The sequence below is a fragment of the Balaenoptera borealis genome, assembly GCF_965194805.1.
Source record: "Balaenoptera borealis genome assembly, chromosome: 20".
In the NCBI taxonomy this organism is placed as follows: Eukaryota; Metazoa; Chordata; class Mammalia; order Artiodactyla; family Balaenopteridae; genus Balaenoptera; species Balaenoptera borealis.
In genome coordinates this window covers 1,671,120-1,693,673 of record NC_138879.1, presented here as the reverse complement: position 1 = coordinate 1,693,673, position 22,554 = coordinate 1,671,120, and the positions used below count along the sequence as shown (strand labels likewise).

Genomic DNA, 22,554 nt, shown 5'->3' with positions numbered 1-22,554 from the left:
CAGGGCCATTTCTCCGGGAGTCCTCAGGCGTTTGTCCCTTGGCCCTCTGGGGAGGGGACCATTAGTGGCCCCCTGGAGGCTGTGAAGTCGTTTACCCTTAGAGGAGACAGTGCTGCCGGTTGCTAGTTTTAGGAAACGGAAGAAGGATCGTGACGTCTGCGTCAGCCAAGGTCTCCGGGGTCCCAGGGTGCAGAGAAGGAGAGCCGGGGGTCTGTGTGTCTGGGGACACGGGGCGTCCCTCTCCTCAGCCTCAGAGGCCCCGCCCTCCGCTCTGGGGACAGTCCCCTCCCCACACTTCACCAGAAGGGGGCGTCCCAGGCTCATGGATCCCCAAAGAGGGGCGGCTGGGCTTTCCCCTTAGGGATTCAGGGACCTGTTGTGGAGAAAGTCCTTTCCTTGTTGGAAAGCCGGCTTGGGGTGGCGTGGGGAGCAGAGGGGACCGGGCTTCCCCACGCACCCCGTCCTCAGCCCCAGGGCCCCCGGAGCCGGCGAGGTGGGAGCTGATGGTGGCGGGTGGGGGGGGGGGGCGGTCGCCGCAGGGTCTCCTGGCTGCTGTGCCCTGAGGGGATAAGGGGCCTCTGCCCTGTTTCTAGTGGCTTCGGATAAGTGTTGAGACTCTGCCGAAAACCTCGTGCAGAAAGAAAACTCCCTCCCTGGCCTGTGGACCACGGCCAAGAGAATTCCTCCCTTTGAGGGTCATCTCTGTGTGTCCAGCTCCAACTCCTGGCACCGCAAACTGATCAAGCCCCCTTCATCTCCCCTCCTCAGCCTGAGTGATTCGTCAGCTTCTCCGCTGAGCAGGTGAGGTCGGGGGCCTGGGGCATCGGGGGCGCCTGCGCGGGGTGATGTGCAGGGGGAATAAGTGGTGCCAGAAAAGAAGCTTTTTCCGCTTCTGGTGGGAGGGCGCTGTATGGCCACACGATAGGGGATTGAGGGAAGAGATGGCTCATCTTCTTCTCAAGAAGTGAACCAAGGGTCTCTGAAGGCCGCTGTGACTAGAAGGAGCGTATTAGGGACGGCGGGGTGAGTGTACAGGCGCCAGTTTATTGGCGTCAGCCGCGGAGGGGAGGGAGCCGGCCCGTGTGCGTGACAGTGTGCGCGTTCACACGTATGCACGCACAGGGACCACATGCGAACGCCCTGTCCGCGTGTGTAGGGAGTGCCTCTGTGCTGCCCACATGGCATGCTGCGGGTGTGAGCCAGGTTCCGGCTGCAGTGGGCGCACCACGTACACCCAACGCAACAGCAACTCAGCGGTGAACTTGGAGACCACGATGCAGGTGGCAAACATCACAGGATGTGTCCTTGAGATGTTGGTGACGAATGCCTCTGTCTTCCTTCAATTCTTTCCCTTCCGTCCCTCATTATTTAATTTATTTATTATTATTATTTTTATTTCTTGTGGCATGCGGGCTCAGTAGTTGTGGCTCGCGGGCTCAGTAGTTGCGGCACGCGGGCTCTAGAGCACAGGCTCAGTAGTTGTGGCGCACGGGCTTAGTTGCTCCACGGCATGTGGGATCTTCCCGGACCAGGGCTTGAACCCGTGTCCCCTGCATTGGCAGGCGGATTCTTAACCACTGCACCACCAGGGAAGTCCCTGCCTCTGTCTTCCTGATCCCAAATATTTAGGGAGAGGGGGCACTGCATGTGAGACAGGGTGCTGGGGTCCAGTGAGATTCAACTGACCTGACCAAGCCCATGCTCTAGGCTGGTCCTGGGCAGAATTCCTGCAGGACTCTGCTCAGAACCTTGAGAAAGAAATCCTTTTTCCATCTTCTAACCGGCTCTTCTTCCTCAACCATAGGCGGCCACCAAGCTGTGTTGTCCTGAAGATCCCCGTCTCGGGGAATTAGGGATTTGGGCAACCACAGCTTCCAGGCTTACACTGAAAGAGTCCCTCCATGAATTCTTGCTTCATTTCATTCTCACTACAGCGCTGTGGGGGGAGAGCATCTCTACCTTCATTTTGCAGGTGTGATTTCCCCACTTGTAACAGGTAGAAGCACTCCAATGGAATCTAATGCACCTTATTTTCTTTGTGTGTGTGTTAATTATAATTCAATTTTGGAATTTAAAAATACATAAAAATACAATGAATAACATAGCAAACATCCATATGCACATCACCTAGAATTAACTCATGTTAACTTTTTGCCCAAATTACTTCTAATACGTAATAAAAAAGCAAAACAATATTTCTATACTCCTGCCTGCATCCATCCTCCCTTCCACCTTCTATGTCAGCAAAAATGAACAGACAATAAAGATATGAACGGATGCTTAACATCACTAATCTTTATGTAAATGCAAGTTCAAACCACAATGAGATACCACCTCACCTCTGTTAGGAGGGCTACTATCAAAAACCCCTGAAAACAACAAGTGTTGGCAAGGATGTGGAGAAATTGGAGCCCTTGTGTATTGTTGGTGGAAACATAAAATGGTGCAGCCGCTCTGGAAAACAGTATGGTTGTTCCTCAAAAAATCAAAAACAGAGTTGCCATATGATCCAGCAATTCAATTTCTTGGTCTATACCCCAGAGAACTGAGATCAGGGATTTGGACAGATATTTTTTTTTTTTTAATTAATTAATTTATTTATTTATTTTTGGCTGTGTTGGGTCTTCGTTTCTGTGCGAGGGCTTTCCCCAGTTGCGGCAAGCGGGGGCCACTCTTCATCGCGGTGCGCGGGCCTTTCACTGTCGCGGCCTCTCTTGTTGCGGAGCACAGGCTCCAGACGCGCAGGCTCAGTAGTTGTGGCTCACGGGCTTAGTTGCTCCGTGGCATGTGGGATCTTCCCAGACCAGGGCTCGAACCTGTGTCCCCTGCTTTGGCAGGCAGATTCTTAACCACTGCGCCACCAGGGAAGCCCTGGACAGATATTTGCATATTCATGCTCATAGCAGCTTTATCCACAAGACCCAAAAGGTGGAAACAACTCAAGTGTCCATCAGTGGAAGAACGGATAACTGAAATGTGGTCTGTCCATACAGTGGAATATTATTCGGCCTTATGAAGGAAGAAAACGCGGACACAGGCCACAACATGGGTGAACCTTGAGGACATTACACTGAGTGAAGTAAGCCAGTCACAAAAGAACAAATACGGTGTGATTCCAATTATATGTGGTCCCTAGAGTCGTCAAATTCATAGAAACAGAAAACAGAGTGGTGGTTGCCAGGGCCTGAGGGGCAGAGGGGAATGGGATAGAGTTCCAGTGTGGGAAGGTGAAGAAAGTTCTGGAAATGGACGGTGGTGATGGTTGTACAACAACGTGAATATACCTAATGCCACTGAACTGTTAAAAATTGTTAAAATGGTAATTTTTATGTCGGGTATTTTACCACCACACAAAAAAATGGAAAAACCATTTTTACCACAAGGGCCATATGAAAACAGGCTGTTGACTGGATTTAGCTCCAGGCTCAAGGTTTGCCAACCTTGATGTTATTATTAGTACCATTACGGTTTTAAACAAATGAGTCATTGTGACTGTTATTATTGTTTATTATAGTCAATGCTGATTTAGCTTCAACTGCATGTTTACCCAGCTCTTTGCTCACCGTCACCCCTAGGATCCCACTTCCTCCTTCCAGGTCCACTTTCTTTTTACTGGAGTGCATCTTTTAGTGATCTTTCATCAATGGCTTTGATTAGGAAACTGAGTTTTTTGTCTGAAAATGTCTCTGTTTTACCCTCATTCTTATTGTACCCTAACACTATTTTTTTCTTTGAGTATTGCTTTAGTTTTATTTATTTTTTATTTTTATTATTATTTTTTATTGAAGTATAGTTGATTTACAATGTTGTGTTAATTTCTGCTATACAGCAAAGTGATTCAGTTATGCACATATATATATATTCTTTTTTTTCATATTCTTTTCCATTATGGTTTATCATAGGATAGTGATATAATTCTCTGTGCTATACAGTAGGACTTTGTTGTTTATCCATTCTATTTATATATAAAAGCTTACATCTGCTCATCCCACCCTCCCACTCCATCCCTCCCCCAACCCCCTCCCCCTTGGCAACCACCAGTCTGTTCTCTACGTCCACCTGTCACGATTTTTATCATTACCATTAAATGATTATTTAGCTGGATAAAGAATAAGTTGAGAGTAATTTCCTCTCTGCATTTCAGATATTATTTCATCCTTCTGCCCTGTCTTGCTGCTGATGAGAAGTCCAACTGTTGTTATTTTATAGATTTTCTTCCCCATTTCACTTCCAAGAAGAGGTCTTTACCTTGAGGGTCCTGCAGCTTCCCTGCCGTGTGTCTAGAGGTGGGCATGTGTCTGTGTGTCCTGCTCAGGATGGTGCTTCTTCAATCTGAGGAGTCAGGTCTTGTTTCCATTCTCAAAATTCTCATCCACTGTCCTTTGAATAACGTTCCTCTGTCCTCTTTCGGCAGCTCCTATTATATGTTTGCTATACCTTAGGGAGAAGTCCTGTCTTTTATCTGAGCCCCCTTTTCCTGTCCTGGGCAGCCCTTCAGGTATTCCAGCTTGATGGAGGGGACCTAGGTCTGATCCCCCAAGTCTCTGAGCCTCCTGTTGTTCTCCCCCAGGGCCTATGTAATTGTTATCTTCATTTAGTATTATTTCTGCATTTTATAACAGAAGGGAGTCCGTGTTAGCTCAGCTGTCCTGTTGCTGGAACTAGAAGTTCATCCGGGGTCTTCTTTTCCACTGCAACACAGCTGTCTGACATATATATATATATATATATATATATATATATATATATATATATACACACACACACACACACATATAGATAGATAGATATGTATATATATTATATATATGCATATATACAATATAACATATATAATATATATTATTATACACATATATTTATAAGTATACATTTCGTATAAATTCTCAAATTATACTATTTCCCTCTCTATTGTAGCCCCGTTTAAACAGGGATCTCTGGCTCAAGAAAATGCATCTCCAAACTTAGAACGGTAGGCACCTCAGCAAGCTGTGGATGTAATTTGGTGGCAGGAGATTTATACGGAACGTCTTGTGAGGCTGACTGTGGCTCTGGCCCTGCTGTAAAATGCCTCTTTACTCTCCACCCCAAACGCACAGATGAGTTTATACCATCCACTTTCATCATTCCATCCACCCATCCATCCACCCACCCACCCATCCATCCACCCACCAATCCACTCATCCATCCATCTATCCAACCATCCATCTGATAGTATCCACTTGGACCCACCAATGTGATATGAAGCCTATTTTAAGCTGAAAATATCTGAACAAACAGCAGTAGCAGCAAAAACCTTACCTGATTTTTTTTTTCTTTCTGACTTAAAGCCTCAAAAATACAGCTGCCATAAACCCCCTCTCTGGGAGGTTTACAGCCAGAAAGGAGATGGACCACTTGCACCTGCATGAGAAATTACATAAACAAAACCTGATCAAAACTTTCCATACCCTTTGCTTGTTTCTCCTATTTGTTTCTTGTTAGTTTCCCACCATTTGCTTTCCCTTGAAGTCCTAACCTCCCTTTTGATTAAGATGACATATAGACCCTTAACTAGTTGTTCAGGAGCCATTTCTTTGTGTGCTCTCATGCTCAGGAATAAACTTTGTTTTTTCTCTGTCAATCTGAGAATTAACCTCCATTCATTAATCTGTTAATCTGTCCTTTTGTCAGTTAATTTGCAGGCCCCCAAGCAATGGACATAAATTGGTAGAGGGAAAAGGTTTTTCCTTCCTATCATTTCCATCCATCCATCCAATTTCATAGAAGGCCAACTAGGCATTTGGTATGTTGCCATGAATAAAATTAGGTACTGCTCTCAAGAATTCATAGTTTAGTTGGGAAACATACTTTCAAACTAAGAATTAGAATACACTATATTAAGAGGTGGGGCAGAGCATGACAGTAGGAGCACACTGCCTGGTGCACAGCACCTCGGGGCAGATCCAGGTTCTACCCTTTCCTAGCTGAGTGACCTTAAACATTTAATAAAACTCTCCAAACTTGGTTCTCTCGTCCATAAAATTGAGATCTGTGTAATACCTGCCTCATACAGGGGTATGAAAATTATGGGAAATTTTATGTAAAAAAAAACTCAGTTCAGTGCCTGGTACCTAGTGAATGCTCGATGACTATTTGCAGTTTTTACATGCAAGGTTGTATTGATGCAAAGAAGAGCCTTCATAAAGTCTTTCTGGCCCCAGAATGTGGCTCTCTGTGAGTTGGGCTTGTATGGGGAAGGATTTCCCTTGAGGAACATGTGAAACATATCAAAATAATCTCAGAGCACTGACCTTCAATAAAATGCAAAACAATGTGGTGAGATGTTATCCATATAAAATGAGAAGGCATAGAACGAAGGAGACACCCATCTCGGTGAGGAGCTGGCATAAAACACCTTCTGGGATCCAGTTTCTAGAAGCCCAGGGAAGGAGGACAGACCAGAGCCTATTTCAGCCAGCAGGGAAGCATGACCACCTATTCTGGGAGGAGAGCAAGCTTCATTCCCAGTAGGGCGCAAACCTTTGACCCAAGCCGTTAGCTTCTATTATGTGTTGATATGTTATTAATTAGATGTTAGAGAGACCTAGGTTATGGGTTTCTACTTTCCTTGCAGCATCCCTGGTGCTGGTCCTTCCCTGTATTAATCCTCTATATTCTCTCATTCTTTGGCTTTGAGGCAAAAAGAGAGCTTGAAGCATTTGTACTGCCCATTACTCTCACCTCAATCAGTTTCAACAAAGGGAACTTCTCCAGGGCAGGAGTCACGTCTATAACCTCATCTTTGTACAGACCCCAAGGCAGTACCACACTTAGTTTGGGGTTTAGGGGGTTGAGGATGTCGGGTCACCTATAAAAATAAAAATCTCCTGATTACACAGGAAACGTCCAGATACATCACTACACATTGCGACTAATACTGTGGATTGGTGGCCCTATTATTACCTCACTTTTACATCTCATATTACTTTCTATTATTTTTGGTGAAATAGGTGAAAAGTCAATGACTTCACAGCAGTTATGGGTGTCCAGATTTCTATGTCTTTTTTAAAAAAAAATCCTGGGACTTCCCTGGTGGTCCAGTGGTTAAGACTCCACACTTCCAATGCAGGGGCACTGGTTCGATCCTGGTCAGGGAACTAAGATCCCAAATGCTGTGCCGTGCAGTCAAAAAAACAAAAAAATCCCTAATGGTGAATCTACTGAAACATTAGTCATGCTGGATTCGGTTGGGCCCTAAATCCAGTGAATGGAATCCTAAGAAGAGGAGACGATACACAGAGACACACCGAGGGAATGTGAAGACAGAGGCAGAGATTGGAGCGATGCAGCGACAAGCCAAGGGATGCTGTGAATTGCCAGGGCAACCAGAAGCTGGAAGAGGCAAACAAGGACACTCCCCAGAGCTTTCAGAGGGACACTCCGCTCTGAAAACAAGGACACTGCCCTGCCTGCACCTTGATTCTAGACTTCTAGCCTCCAGAACTATGAGAGAATGCATTTCTGTTATTTTAAGCCTCCTAGTTTGTCTTACTTTGTCACAGCAGCGCTGGGAAACCAATACATTTAGTTTGTATCATGGTTTGATTATTCTCCTGTAGATGAACTTTAAGTTGTTTTCAAGTTTTCATGAAAACAAACAATGTTGCAACCAACACTGTGGTGCATTCCTTTCTGGGCACATCTGCAAGGACCTCTCCAGGACAGAAACAAAAAAAGAATCCCTGGGTTAAAAAGTATGCATATTTTTAAAGACCAATCCACCATAACAAATTGCCTCTTTTTTTTTTTTTTGGCTGCGTTGGGTCTTCGTTGCGGTGCGTGGGCTTCTCATTGCGGTGGCTTCGCTTGTTGCGGAGCACGGACTCTAGGCACGTGGGCTTCAGTAGTTGGGGCGCACGGGCTTAGTTGCTCCGCGGCATGTGGGCTCTTCCTGGACCAAGAATCAAACCTGTGTCCCCTGCATTAGCAGGTGGATTCTTAACCACTGTGCCACCAGGGAGGTCCCCAAATTGCCTTTTTAAAACTCTGTACTAATTCAGATTTCTACTGATCTGAAGGTCTGTGGGCAATCATTTCCTCGCGTGCTAGCCGGAGCTGATGTTGACACTGTTACATTGTCTGTGCTGCATCTGCTCAGCACGGAGACCACCTGGGCTCAAGCACTTTTTTCTAGAGTCTAGGGCACGAGGCCAAGTGTGCTGGGGCCTTAGTCTCTCTGAGCACCCCTGACCCTTGGGGGACAGGACAGTGGGGACGGTCACAGACACTGAAGGACATGTGCCTCCCTGCCTGTCCTCTGGGGCATCCCAGCCTCGCTGGGGCTTTGGGTGTTTGTTGTTTGGTGTCACTGTCACCCGGGGTCCCAGCCTACAGCTTAACAGGAAGTGGAGGAGCCTTTATTATGACCTCAGTTACAACGCATTTTGTGTTGTTTCCATATGTGGTTTATTTTCCCTAGAAGCGGTGACGTCCTTGGGATCACGTACACGTCGGTCATCTTTGCATGGATGCAAAAGGTACAGAAAAGTCCGGTTCCTGGAGGGTAGAGAAGTGAGAATCTGTTTCCAGCCTTCTCTTGGGTGTTCTTCCCTTGAGGCTGCTGGTGCCTCCACATCTTCCCCAGCAATGAACTCTGTGTCTGGAGACGTAAGTGTGATCCGGACGTCACACTTAACAGGTCTCAGGATATCAGTTACCAGGTTGGGCCGCCCTGACCCCAGAAAGTGACTCAGGTCCCTCAAGGCCACCCGGCACGCTCAGAGTGGGAAGACCCACCCAGGAGAGGCTGGCTCCAGGGCTGTTGAAATAGGAGAGGCGGGTTCTGCCGATGACTGCTTAAAATTCATGTTGCCATGGCAGCGTGGCATTAGGCCATGGGTGATCCCGGCTGCACAGAGCTTTCATCTCGGGGAAGGCAGGGTTTCTTCCGCTCTCGAGCTGGTTCCGAGGGGACTCTGCCTTGGGGTCAAGCTTTGGCTTTGCTCTTGCGCCTGGGGATTGTCCCAGAAGTGAAAAGCTGGGGACGAGAAGACAAAGAAAGAGGCCCTAAGAAGTCAGCTAAGCCCTGAGACTGAGATTCTAGTCTGGGGGTGTTGGCTGGAAACCCTCAGGGCAAGAGATCTGGGTCTGAAGAGAGAGCAGTTGGGCGGGTCTGTAATGAGGGATGTGTCTGCGCTGCTTGACTTGTGAGGCAACGCCAGTGAGATGGTGCGTGTGTGTGTTTAGCAACGGAGCCAAGGAAGAGAGTTCTTTATCCACATATGTGGCCTGGCTCGGCAAGTCTCAACAACCTGAGTAACTTAAGGGTTCACTGAACACCCGTTATGAGGATTTACGCACGGCTGTTGCTGGAAGATGCAGGAATGGATCGCACGGCCTCAGCCCTCAAGGACTTTGTGGGTAGTCAGAGCGCTAAGACCTGCATTAAAATGATACAGAGCAGAATGTGATCAACTGCCTAGAGAGTACAGAGCTTCAGAGAAGGGAGAATCACCCCACTGGTGCCATCAGGGTTTTCATAGATGAGTTTAGGTTGAAACTTAAATGATGGGAAGGGGAGAAGGAAAGCGTTCCAGTTCTACAGGGACCCACGAGGACAATGCGGTGGCCAGAGGATAGAGGGGGGGAGCATTCCAGAACAATGAGGAGCCCAGCTTACTAAAGGGCCAGTAGGGGATGATATTGTAGCTTAGGTTGACCCCAGAGCTGAGCTCAGGAGGATGGACGCAACTTGATAGGTGACGGGAGAGTCGCAGGAAGCTTTTGAGCTTGACAGTGGCTGATCAGAGCCACACTTTGGAAGAATAACTCTGGGGACAGGGTTTGGGATGGATGGAGTCACAGCAAGCTTGCGAAATCTCCATAGGGCTGGAGAGGTAAGGGGACTGCACAAGGGTGACAGCAATGGGACTAGAAAGGAAAGAGCAGCCAGAGGTCGAACAGACCTGGAACATGTCATCAGGGGAAAGGAGAGGGTGAAGGCGAAGGCGCTGAGACCGGGGAATCCTGTGAGTTAGAGAACGGAGCTGCCTTTGATGGGACCAGGAAACCAAGAGGAGGGAGTGGTTTGGGGGAGATAAATTCATGACGTTGAGTCTGAAGACGCCAAATGGGTTCCTGGGAGAGGAGACGGGAAGGGTGATGTAGCTTTTGTGGGCTTCCTCAGAGACGTGATGGGAGTGTTGAAGACCTGGTGTTCGAGGAGGATATTGAGGGACAGAGCAGAGGGAGAGAAGAGATTCAAGCACAGCATCTGGGGGAGAGTGAAGTGAGAAGGGCCAGAGGAATGCGGAGGGTGCGTGGCAGCGTTGAGGACCCACTGGCGGTTAGAGACCATGAGTGCATGTTGCTGGCGCCCAGGGAGGGTGTGTGTTGTGTGGCCACTCGATGTCACAAGCCTTTTCATAGGCAAATGCCTCAGCCCCACCACTTACTTATGTGTCTAAATATGTGTTCTTTAGTCCTCTCTCCCTGTAGGCTGACTCTCCATATTTGACCTCATCAGCCACAGTTTTGGTGACCTTCAACTCTTTCTTCTTTTTCCCAAGACATAGTTGAAATTCCCTGGTGTTATCTCTCCTATGTAGAATACAGAAAAAAATGCTTAGTCCTCAAACAACTTTTTCTTTCACCTTTCTCTTCACCCACTTGACCCACCATGTATGATGAGGGGTATACAGGTAATAATATTATTTTTTCCTTCCCTCATCGGTATTTATGATCATCTGTGTTCTGTGTGTATCTCAGTGGTTCTTAAACTTGGCACTAAATACCTTTTTATTATTCCATCACCATCCTGGTGTCCATCAACAGGAGAATGAATAAACAAAGTTTGGTATATTCATACAGTAGAATGCAATAAAAAAGCAATAAAAAGAAACAAACTATTGGTATATGCAACAGCATTTCTAAATCTTGATATGAATTTAGAGTTTAAAAAAATTTCTTACAAAGTAATTCCACACCTAAGAGTCTAGTTGGAGGAAATTATCTGAAATGCAGTGTTATTTCCTAAAGTAAAAACAAACAAACAAAAATCCCCAAACAAACAAAAACTCCCTAGCACTTTAAGTACTTCTGTAATGTTGCCATTAAAATTATTTTCATAGGTGACATTTAATGGTGTTAGAAAATGCTTGTGATAAATGAAAATAGAAGATAAAGCTGACTGTACAATATGCTTTTAGCAATAGAAAAATGCAGTTAAAAGGTAAATTGTGCGAGGTAGTTTTTTTGTTGGCTTATTTGAAGAACATGCCTTATTTTCCCCTTTCTATGCATTATTTCCCCCCGTAGAACAGTGGTTGCAAATTGTTAGTCATGGGTTGAATTTGGCCCACAATCATATTTGTTTTGCCTGGTGTTTTAAAAACAAAAAAGATTTCCAGTATTTAAAAATTGAGATATTTTACATATAAATTCTGATTTTCAGGTCCTCTTGAAGATCTGGCAACAATGCTCCCACATGGCAACTCCCCATTAGAGCTGTGTAGTGGCTCCTACAGGAAATGTGCCCTCCGATCATTTTTGTTCTCACTGGTGCCTTGTTTACACCACCTTGCCTCCACAGGCATCTGCTTGTGCAATCCCTGATTACATGCTGAATTTAAACCTTGGATTTTATCAGAGCATCAGAGCATCTTTTCCTTAACCACACCACTTCAGCTCTTTGGCTTCAGCTTATGGACTTTGTTACTATAATCACTGCAGGCAGTTGTTGAGGAGGTGGTTCTCTGCATGTCACAGGGTAAATTTTTCTCTGCACTCAATGCTAGAACATACCTCCGCTTCTCTCCAGCTATGTTTTGTTTTTTTTTTTTAAATCCCATGGATGCCTTGAATCATGTGACCAATCATGGCTCTCTCAGCACTGGCTTCTGGGAAGATCAGAGCCAAGTTGTCCATAAAGTACAGCGTGTACTTTCTCTAGATTCTCCCTTTTCACTCACCCCCAACCCCTCACAACCTGGTCACCAAACTCCGGGTTGGGGAGTTGGGGGTGAGTGAAAAGGGAGAATCTCTAATGTATAGAGAAAAGAAGGGAAGGAGATGCATTTGAGCATCAACAGCAACAACATAGCTGTTTTCCTAAAAGCAGACCCTGAGATGGAGATTCGTGTGCAGGTGATTTACTACGGAAGTGCTTCCAGGAGAAGCTGGTCAGGGAGGGGGAAGCAGGATAGGGATGGGGAGGAAGCCAAGTCAGAATGCAGTCTCAGTAGAGTTAAGAGTAGCTCCAGTCTCCTCCCACAGGGAAACTCAGGAGTGTAAATTATGCCTCACCGCATGCTCTACTCCTTCGCGTATAGTCTGCCCAGCCACCTCTCCCTCTCTGCACATTCGGGCAAAGCAGCTCCAGGATCCTGAAAGTAGCCCTTCAAAGAGAGTCACAGGTGCTCGTGGTGAGAAGCAAAGCCACACTGGACCCAGGAGAGGAGCTCCAGAAATGGTCGAAGGAATCCGTGGGCTCTCAGTGGAACACCAGAGTCCACTCCCCGGTGATCATTTCTGAGAAGCAAGCTTATGTGTGATGATTACACTTTTTGTACATTTTAGTAATGTTCAGATTTCTACATGATTAGAATATATTATTTTAGAATTGGAATAAAGACTAAAATAAAATGTTAAACCATCTCTTGATACTATTTTCCTCTAGCCACTGGCCTTTCTTCTTTCCCTCTTTGATAAGCTCCCTTTAAAGAACATTTAAGATAAATTTAAGATAAACTTTATTTTTCTTATTAAAAGCACTACAGAAGTACTCCACAGTCATTGTAGAAAGGATAGAAAATACAGATTAGTAAAAAGAAGAAAATAAGTGCCCTTGATCCTACCACACAGAATAACCACTATGATAACCTTCAAATATATTCTTCAGTGTGTATGTCAAATATCAGTACAAATAAGACAGGACTGTAAATATCTGGTTTTTAAGATATTTAGACAAACTTTTACATTTGAGAATAGTTTTAGATTTACAGAAAAGTCGTGAAGTAGTACAGAGAGTTCCCACGTACTTTTCACCCAGTTTAATACCTACTTTTTTCACTTAATTTGTCATGAACACTTTCCCATGACAATAGATATTCATCTCAACATCATTTTAAATAATCAGATTGTATTCAATTGTAGGGGATATAGCATATTTATTGAACTAATCCCATTTTGTTGGCTATTTGGGATATTTCTAATTTTTCACTTTTACAGGCGTTTCTTACCAAAAAATTCCTACAAGTATTGCTTGTCAAGTGAGCGGAAAAATTTGAATGCTCTTCATACCTGTTGGTCATTTGCCTTCCAGGAAAATACTCTCAGCAGAATATGTGAGAACCCATTTCACCTACTGTGGGTACTACAATTTTAAACGTACATTTTTTAAAAACACCACTTTAAATAGAGTTTGGTTCTCTAAACCCATCATGCCACTTCCTTCTTCCAGAAATTTTCTCACACCCTTTTATCATCCTGCCTGGTAAACAGTCATCCATTTTTCCAAGACTCATTTCCAGCAGTACCTTCTCTAGGAGGATCTTATGTACCCTTCTTCTCTCCTCTTCCAGCCCCCTACTTGGCCTTCTTCTCCTTTGTGCTCAGCCCTTGAGGTCACCTTAGGCAAAGTCAAGTTCTCAGCTTCCAGTCTGCCAACATTTAACACATGTGCCATAGGTCCCTAAGGTGGTGGGAAGACAGAGTCTGGTTATGTGTAGAGTGCAGTGATCCAGGTAAGAAGATGGCGTGGATGGGATGGTGTGGGTGGGAAAGAGGGATTGATTCTGGAGATAATAAAGAGGTGAAACCAAAGAGTTTGGTGACCGGGTTGTGAGGGGTTGGGGGTGAGTGAAAAGGGAGAATCTAGGTGTTATTAATCAGTGTTCTCCAGAGAAACAGAACCAAAAGGAGATACACAGATAGGTATGTAGGTAGGTAGATAGATAGATAGATATCGAGAGAGAGATCTTAAGGAATTGGCTCACATGATAGTGGAGCCTTGGTGAGTCTAAAATCTGATGGGGGAGGAAGGCTGGGGAGAGCTGCAGTTTGAGTCCCAAAGCTGTCTTCTGGCAGATTTCCTTCTTGCTCGAGGGAGGTCAGTCTGTTCTTCTGAGGTCTTTGATTGGATGAGGCTTACCCACATTATAGAGGGCAATCTGCTTTACTCAAAATCCACTCATTTACATGTTCATCTAATCCTCAAACACCTTCACAGAAACATTTAGAATAATGCTTGACCAAATACCCAGGTACCGTGATCCTAACCGTCACGCAGAGGCAAGTCCTACTTCCTGACTCGGTCTTTGACTGGCTGCATGATGTCTTCCAGCTGGCGCTTTTTGCTTAGCTTTGTCTTTTGATCAGATCATCAGTACCTCAACGCCCTGATTGCCCACAGCACCAAGCACCATGTCGAGCATTCAGTAGGTGCTCAGTGATCCCCCCCCCGCCGTGGTTCATAAACTGGTTTCAAATTCAACTCACCCTTTGTTGAGTAGCCATTCCAGGCCAGCACTCTGCTGGGCTCATTGACCTCCATGGGCTTCTGCTGTGCCAACATCACTAACTTGTAAGGTAAATGTAGTAAGTTAGTGAATGTAGTTGATACAGAGCTTTCAAGAAAAGTCTAGAAGGCTTAAAGGATACTCTAGTGGTATGGGTGACGGCTCTCCTACCTTTATCTTCTAGGGCAGGGATGTTCAGACTGTTCTGACAGCCATCCGTGATACAAAATACGTCTTACATGGTGGAGCAAATGCTGCTGTGCTCCATGTATATTCCCTTGGTCTCCCCCAGCGTCCTCACAGACAGTTTCTCTGCACTCTGTCCCATCCCTCTGCCTGAAGGAGTTCTCTGGCCACGGGGGCATATTTGGTCTACGTATGGAACATCCTAGAAGCGACAGGGAGCTAATACCCAGGCGAGACCCTAACCGATGGAGGACAAGCCTTTGTGGACCAAGGTTTCAGCTCCCTCATTTTTGGTGGGACAACTCAGAATGTCCCCAGAGGGACGGAGCTCCAGTGGCCCATGGTGGCAGCCCAGTAATTAACATGCAGTTCATTGGCTTTCTTCCTTCTTCTCTCATTTACCCCGCCTAGCACAGAACTTTCTGGAATCACCCCCCCCCCCCAAATAAGCGACTTGCCCCCAGATCCTTGTCTCAGGGTTTCTCTGGTGAGGAAGTGGTGGTGGTGATGCGGTAGTTGACCCAGGGCACTCAGATCTGAAGTAGAGTTTCAAGGAACAATACGTAGCCTAATACATCCAATGCATTCTGATCTTTCCTTTTCTTTTCTCTTCAGTTCTGCTGGACACAATCCACTACATTGATTAGATGACTCACTCATGGGTCTCAGCCTGGAGATGGAAAAATCACCATCCCAGAGGGCGGGTGTATTCAAAGGAACTGGGTCTTGATCAGAAGGGCGGTTTGATAGCTGACCTCTTCCTTGGGGGGTACAGCGGGCAGCTGAGGTCAGCCGGGGGGCGGTGTTCTAACAGCCTGGGGACGCCTCCGTTTCATCAGATTTCAAACCAACACTTCTTGTCAAGGGGCTACTTCACTGGCCTCTGCTGACCATCCTGGCACGAAGCCAGATAGAAACAATGCCCCTGTTTTCTCTGCAGTCCTTCGGGTCACCTCGAAGAGGACCAGGGCTCTGAGTGAGGGTGGGGAAAGCAATTAGTAAGGAGGAGGAGGAGGAGACGTGGATTTTCAAAGGTCAGCTGGAGTATGATTAGCAAACGCTTGGAGGTTTATTCCAAGGGCCTTTCCTGACTGGAAAAACAACAATAAAAGAAAAAAAAATGCCCCAAACCCACAAATGGGGTGGAAGTTGAAGAACACTTTAATTCATAAGGAAAAGGACTTGAATAATTGATGCTGCCGCCATGCCAAAGATAATTTCAGCTCGCTCTCTATCTCACAAAGACATTTAGCATTGATTGAGATCAAAGCACCTAGAACCCCTGCTGCTGAGCTGAATGGCAGAGCTCGCAGCCGCCTTTCTCCGCTCTGATAATGTCGTCTTTATGTAGTTAATAAACTGCACACTTCAGTCAAACTACATCATTACAGAAGACTTAGGGAGCTAATAATTTAAAAGCAAAGAATTGCCTCTGTTCCTCACTTTGAACTAAACAACATTCTGTTGAATGAGGAGCACATCAAAGTCTTGTCACTATTACCAGTGTGGATTGAGCAAAAGGCTGTACAGAGTGGGTACTTCAGTCATCGAGGGGGAGAGAGACAGAGACAGAGACAGAGAGACAGAGACAGAGAGAGACAGACAGAGAGAGACCGAGACAGAGAGAGATAGAGAAACCGAGACAGAGAGACAGAGACAGACACAGAGAGAGACAGAGAGAGAGACAGAGAGAGACAGAGAGAGAGAGAGACCGAGACAGGGAGAGATAGAGAGAGAAACCAAGACAGAGAGACAGAGACAAACACAGAGAGAGACAGACACAGAGACAGACAGAGAGAGAGAGAGAGAGACAGAGAGAGACAGAGAGAGAAACTGAGACAGAGAGACAGAGACAGACACAGAGAGAGACAGACACAGAGAGAGACAGAGAGAGACAGAGAGAGAGAGAGAGACAGAGACAGAGAGAGATAGAGAGAGAAACCGAGACAGAGAGACAGAGACAGACACAGAGAGAGACAGACACAGAGACAGACAGAGAGAGAGACAGAGAGAGAGTTGGGTTGGCTGATCAACCCAAAGGCAGTGCCAGGTGTTTTATTATTATTTTTCCTACCATGCAAGCATCAGGTGGTTTGCTTATTCAATGAGCATCTTTGTTGCGCGGATGTACTTGAACGAGGTCACAGTGCCCGTTTTTCACCTTGGCCCCGTTCTGGACTTTGTCTCAGCTGCCTCAGCCTGCCCACCCCCTCACCGCTCCTGGACCCCCAGGTTCTGTGTGCCGGCTTCCTCGGCCTCTCTCCGTGAAGGGCAGGGAAGCTCCACGCCGCCTTCTCGTAGCGCTGGCTTGTTTGTTATTGCACGGCTTGTCTGCTCCTACTTCGCCTCGAGACTCACTGGCTCGCTGGGTGAGGGCAGCCCGTGCACGTGTGTTTGGGGAGATGCGTCCATTCAGAGCAGGGTGTCCTGGGATGGAGACCCCCATTCTACCAGCACACACGCTCGTGCTGCCTAGCTGTGTGGTCACGCGCTTTAAAGAGTGACAACCACACAATGCACCTAAGACCTCCCACCTGACGCCCCCCACTGCTATTGGATGGGTGTTTCAAGATGGAGTCTGTGGAAGGGATTCCCAGGGAAATGATCTACTGATCGAGGAAGGCTCTTGGGAGAAAAGCCTTTAAGGAAGTGAAGGAAGCGGGCTAGAGAAAGAAACTCAGCCGCGATGTGGTTCAGCTGAAGTCCGGTCTTAACCTGATCCCGTGGGGAGCTTGGGAGCAGGAATGGAACCACGGGTTGTGCCACCTTGAGGCCAGGGAGCTGGCCTTTGCAGCCTGTGTCAGTCAGCCACTGGCTGCGGCCTGCCCTGGGGGCGGGCTAACATGCCAGGCACTTCTCAGGTGGGTGGCTCCCATAGGCCAAGGGCGACGCTCCAAATGACAGTGCAGCTGTGAGCCCTTTGCAGTCAACGTGCCCAACAGGTGGGAGACAGGTGCACCAGGCTGGCAATGGGGTTCTGGGCAAGGGCCATGGAGGGTAAATCAAAATAGTTCTCAGAAGATTTTAGAAAATGTACCTATCGTTTAACCCAGCGGTTTTGTTTTCTTGGCCCTTGTTTATCTATTTTACATATAGTAGTGTGTGTCTGCTGATCCGAAACTCCTAATCTATCCCTCCTCCCCTCTCTTTCCCCTTTGGTAACCTTAAGTTTGTTTTCTTTTTTAAAAATTTATTTATTTATTTATTTTTGGCTGCGTTGGGTCTTCGTTGCTGTGCGCGGGCTTTCTCTAGTTGCAGCGAGCGGGGGCTACTCTTCGTTGTGGAGCATGGGCTCTAGGCGTGCGGGCTTCAGTAGTTGTGGCACGGGGGCTCAGTAGCTGTGGCTCACGGGCTTAGCCGCTCCGCGGCACCTGGGATCTTCCTGGACCAGATATCGAACCCATGTCCCCTGCATTGGCAGGCGGATTCTCAACCACTGCGCCACCAGGGAAGCCCCATAAGTTTGTTTTCTATGTGGACCTATTTCTGTTTTATAAATTAGTTAATTTGTAACATTTTTTTTTAGATTCCACGTATAAGTGATATCATATGATATTTGTCTTTCTCTGTCTGACTTACTTCACTTAGTATGATAGTCTCTAGGTCCATCCATGTTGCTGCAAAGGCATTATTTCATTCTTCTTTATGGCTGAGTAATATTCCATTGTATCTATATACTACATCTTCTTTATTCCTCTGTTGATGGACATTTAGGTTGCTTCCATGTCTTGGCTACTGTGAGTAATGCTGCTGTGAACACTGGGGTGCATGTGTCTTTTTGAATTAGAGTTTTCTATGGATATACGCCCAGGAGTGGGATTGCTGGATCACATGGTAACTCTATTTTCAGTTTTTTAAGGAACCTCTAGCCCAGCAGTTTTGTTTTTAGGTTTTTATCCTGAGAAAAATAGAGATGTATAAGAAGCTGTGTGACTGTCACCATCACCGTCATCACCATCTTCATCATCCTTGAATGAACACGTTTTTGCTGGGTACTTTACACCTTTACATCTACTATCTTATTTAATTCTTCCAACGACTCTGTGAGGTAGTGCCAGTGTTTTATAAATCAAGACACTAAGGCTTAGAGAGATAATGAGCCTTGTGTTAGAACCCACAGCTGAGAGTGACCTGCCCATGGGACGTGCGTGGCAATGTTATTTACGGTAATAAAGATTTGGAGATTCAGACAGTCCCCAACTTAACAGTGGTTTGACTTATGATTTCTCAACTTTAAGGTGGTGCGAATTTGGATCTTTTCCTGGGCTGGCGATATGAGGTCCGATCCTCTTTTTTTTTTTTATAAATTTATTTATTTATTTTTGGCTGTGTTGGGTCTTCGTTTCTGTGCGAGGGCTTTCTCTAGTTGCGGCAAGCGGGGGCCACTCTTCATCGCAGTGCGCGGGCCTTTCACTGTCGCGGCCTCTCTTGTTGCGGAGCACAGGCTCCAGACGCGCAGGCTCAGTAGTTGTGGCTCACGGGCCTAGTTGCTCCGCGGCATGTGGGATCCTCCCAGACCAGGGCTCGAACCCGTGTCCCCTGCATTGGCAGGCGGATTCTCAACCACTGCACCACCAGGGAAGCCCCCGATCCTCTTTTGATGCTGTGCAGATGCAGCCGGGCGATCACGAGGGTAAACAACCAACACACTGACAACCACGCTGGATCCAGACGACCATTCTGGATTTTGCTTTCGGTCCGGTATTCAATAAATTACATGTGATATTCAACACTTTATTATAAAACAGGCTTTGTGTTGGATGATTTTGCCCAGGCTAACGTTAAGTGTTCTGAGCACTTTTAAGGCGGGCCGGGCTAAGCTATGATGTTTGGTAGGTGAGGTGATTTAAATGCATTTCCGACTTATGGTGTTTTCAATTTACAGTGGGTTTATTGGGATGTAAGCCCATCATAACTCAAGGAAAACGTGTCATGAATTTCTCCAACACTGGGTGCACTAAGGTAAGTGACTGCACCCCAGACAATGGCACAGCATGAAGTCAATAAAAATGCCATCATGACACAGGCATGGGTCCACAAGGCATCGCTACATGGAAAAATTAGGCCACAAAGCTGCGTCCTCCTGGGGTGCGTGTGTGCGCGCACATGTGTGTGCAGACAATATCTTTTCAACATTAAGGGATATTTCTGTATCTCCATTTCCTTTTACCCTTTGCTGAACTTCCTCCCAGACCGCTATCTCGGAATTAAAGTTCAGCTCTTTGGTGCTTATTGCCTCGGGGAAGGGATGTAAAACAGGAAGCAGTGGAAAAGGAGAGTCTCAGGGTTTGGGGCTTGAAAAACAGAAAGGTCTTGAGGGCTGCCACAACAGAAGGCACGATGGATAAACTTTCCCCCAGCTCCACCCCAGAAAATGTCCTCTGGGGTTAAGATCGGAGGGGGGGGAGGGACAGAGGGATGCTGGAGGGGGTAGAGGGAGAGAGGCTGAGAGTTTAGAGGCTGGAGGGTTCCTGAGAAAAAGTCCTGGGACTTCCGCAGTGGTCCAGTGGTTAAGACTCCACGCTTCCCCTGCCGTGGGCACGGGTTCGATCCCTGGTGGGGGAACTAAGGTCCCGCCGTGAGGCACGGCCAAAAAAAAAAAAAGGAAAAAAAAGAAAAAGTCCTGAGCCTTGCTCATCTCTTAGGCAGAGCCTTCCGGGGGGCTGCATGGAGGTGGAGGAACCTTCAAAGGCTCTGAGGACCAAGGGCATCGGAGGCAATTCCCCTGAGGCCTTTGACCCCAGAGAGAGGGTGCTTTGTGGAGAGGATCCTGTGATGGGGCCTCAGACCGCCTCTGTGGCATGCCCCGGCTTGCCCCCAGCTCCAGGGGACCTGCGGGGCCTGCAGATGGGAGTGAGGGGCAGTGGGCAGCAAACCACATAGATGGATGCCCAGAGCCATGGACCAGATCCCCCGGCCCCCAGTTCCTCCTCCTTCTCTCCTCCACCCACCCTGAGAATTTGGATACGACTCCAGCGAAAAGAAGGGGGCTGAACTGATGAGGTGAATTCCTGCCTGCAGGGAGGTGGGCTCATAACAGAATTCAAGCTGAACTAGAGGAAATCAACATCTATTTCTTGCCCACCTGAAGCTGGGGACCAGGATGTATGGACAGGAACGGAGTAAGAGGACACACCACAGAATTACGATTCGGGGGTTATCGCTGAGCGATTTCTGTCTCCTTCTGGGTGCGTTCCTGTGGTTTTCATGTGTTTGGCAATAGAACATCCTTAATTTTGAAATTAGAAAAAAACTTATTTCAGATCCTTTTCCAACAACAACAGTAAGAGTTCACATTTACTCAGGAAGTTCAATATGCCGGGCATGGGGCTGGCTACTTTATATCACCCCATTCATTCCTCACAACTGCCGTGATCACATTTTACAGGTGAGCAACTTGAGGCTCAGAGAGGTTAAGCAACTTACCTGACGCGGCAGAAATGTGTCAGTCGTCCAGATCTGACTCCACAGAAGCAGATCTGGTTCTCTGCTCTTTCCATCTTACCCCGTGGTCTATCAGACAACGTTTTTTCCTGCCGAACGCAAAATTAGCCAAAGCATCTGGGATGGGGTTAGAGGTTCCAAGCGAGCACAGGTGCTGAGCAGAGCTGGCCTTGCCAATAAACAAGATGAGTCCACACAAAGGGCCGGCCAGCATGGGGCCTGGGACACAGCTGTCTGTACAGTGTGAAAGGAAAGCTTGCCATGATGAATTATATTGATGCAACAATGAAAGAATCGTTTTTGAAAGAATTGAACTGTTTTTGAAAGACAAAGGCACATGAATCACATCAACATTGATCTATTCAGTGTAATTTTTGAGCCAGGCGGTCTTTTTCTTTTTTAAGGTACATTCTCATTGAAGTCTGACATAAATAGAGAGGCTCACACAGCGAACCAGGGTACAGCTTGATGGATTTTCACAGGCATTTCAAGAACCCCAGGAGCCTCCCTGGTACCCCTTCCAGTTTCCTGCCCCTTGATGACAATAATAACCACCCTGACTTCTAACACCTTAGGTTAGTTTTGCCTGATTTAAACTTTATGTGGATGGAACTTTCTGAACATTATATAAATGGATCACACAGTATGTTTATGAGATTTGCCCATGATGTTTATCTAAAGTTTGTTCAAGCTCATTGACATACAGTATCCACCGAGTAACTACATTTACAACTGTGAGTCTACACAGTAGATTTTACCCGTTCTCCTGCCGATGGGCATTTGATTGTTTCTGATTTTTTTCATGTTGTTCGGTGAATGTGTTTCTTTGGGGCACATACCTAGGAGTGGAATTGTTGGGTCACAGGGTCTATGTGTGTTCCGCTTTGGTAGATCCCACCAAACAGTTTTCCAAAGTGGTTGTACCAGGTTATGTCCCATCCTCACAGTGAGTAAGAGTTTCTCGTGCTCTGCTTCTTTGCCCACACTTGGTATTTTCTATTTCGATGGGCACGTAGTGGTATGTCATTGCCTTATTGAAGCTGAGTACCTGAATACCTCTTCATGTGTTTATTGGCCATTTGGATATCCTTTTTTTTTTTTTTTTTTTTTTTTTGTGAAGTCCTGTTCAAGTCTTTTGTAGAGAGTGCTATTTTAAAGAATAATTACTACAGTCCTTTGTGGTATAATTCTGGTTCTGTTGATAAGTTGAACACTGGGGTCTGTGTGGTATGATTTTTTATGTTTCCTTACTTAAAATATATGTACCAACTAGTCTTTTCACTAATGCCTGAAATGTCTACATCAAACTTTCTTTTGAGGTAAGACCTGCACGTGTTAGGCGGAGAGAAAGGTATGATAGGTTCTTTTAAACTGTATGGAACAGGGGTGCGTTCAGGCTGTGTTAATGGGGTTTATGATAAGGGGA

The 22,554-nt window shown here is 46.4% G+C and overlaps 1 long non-coding RNA gene across 2 annotated transcripts; it reads left to right on the top strand.

Moving 5' to 3' along the window:
- Window positions 1-389: 389 nt before the first annotated feature.
- Window positions 390-18,982, top strand: LOC309617791. Of its 2 annotated transcripts, XR_014238140.1 has the most exons (3): window positions 390-493; window positions 594-801; window positions 11,435-18,982. It is a non-coding gene; the product is annotated as an uncharacterized lncRNA (long non-coding RNA). The 2 variants fall into 2 exon arrangements; XR_014238141.1 differs by lacking the exon at window positions 390-493 and having other exon boundaries at window positions 543-801.
- Window positions 18,983-22,554: the final 3,572 nt, after the last annotated feature.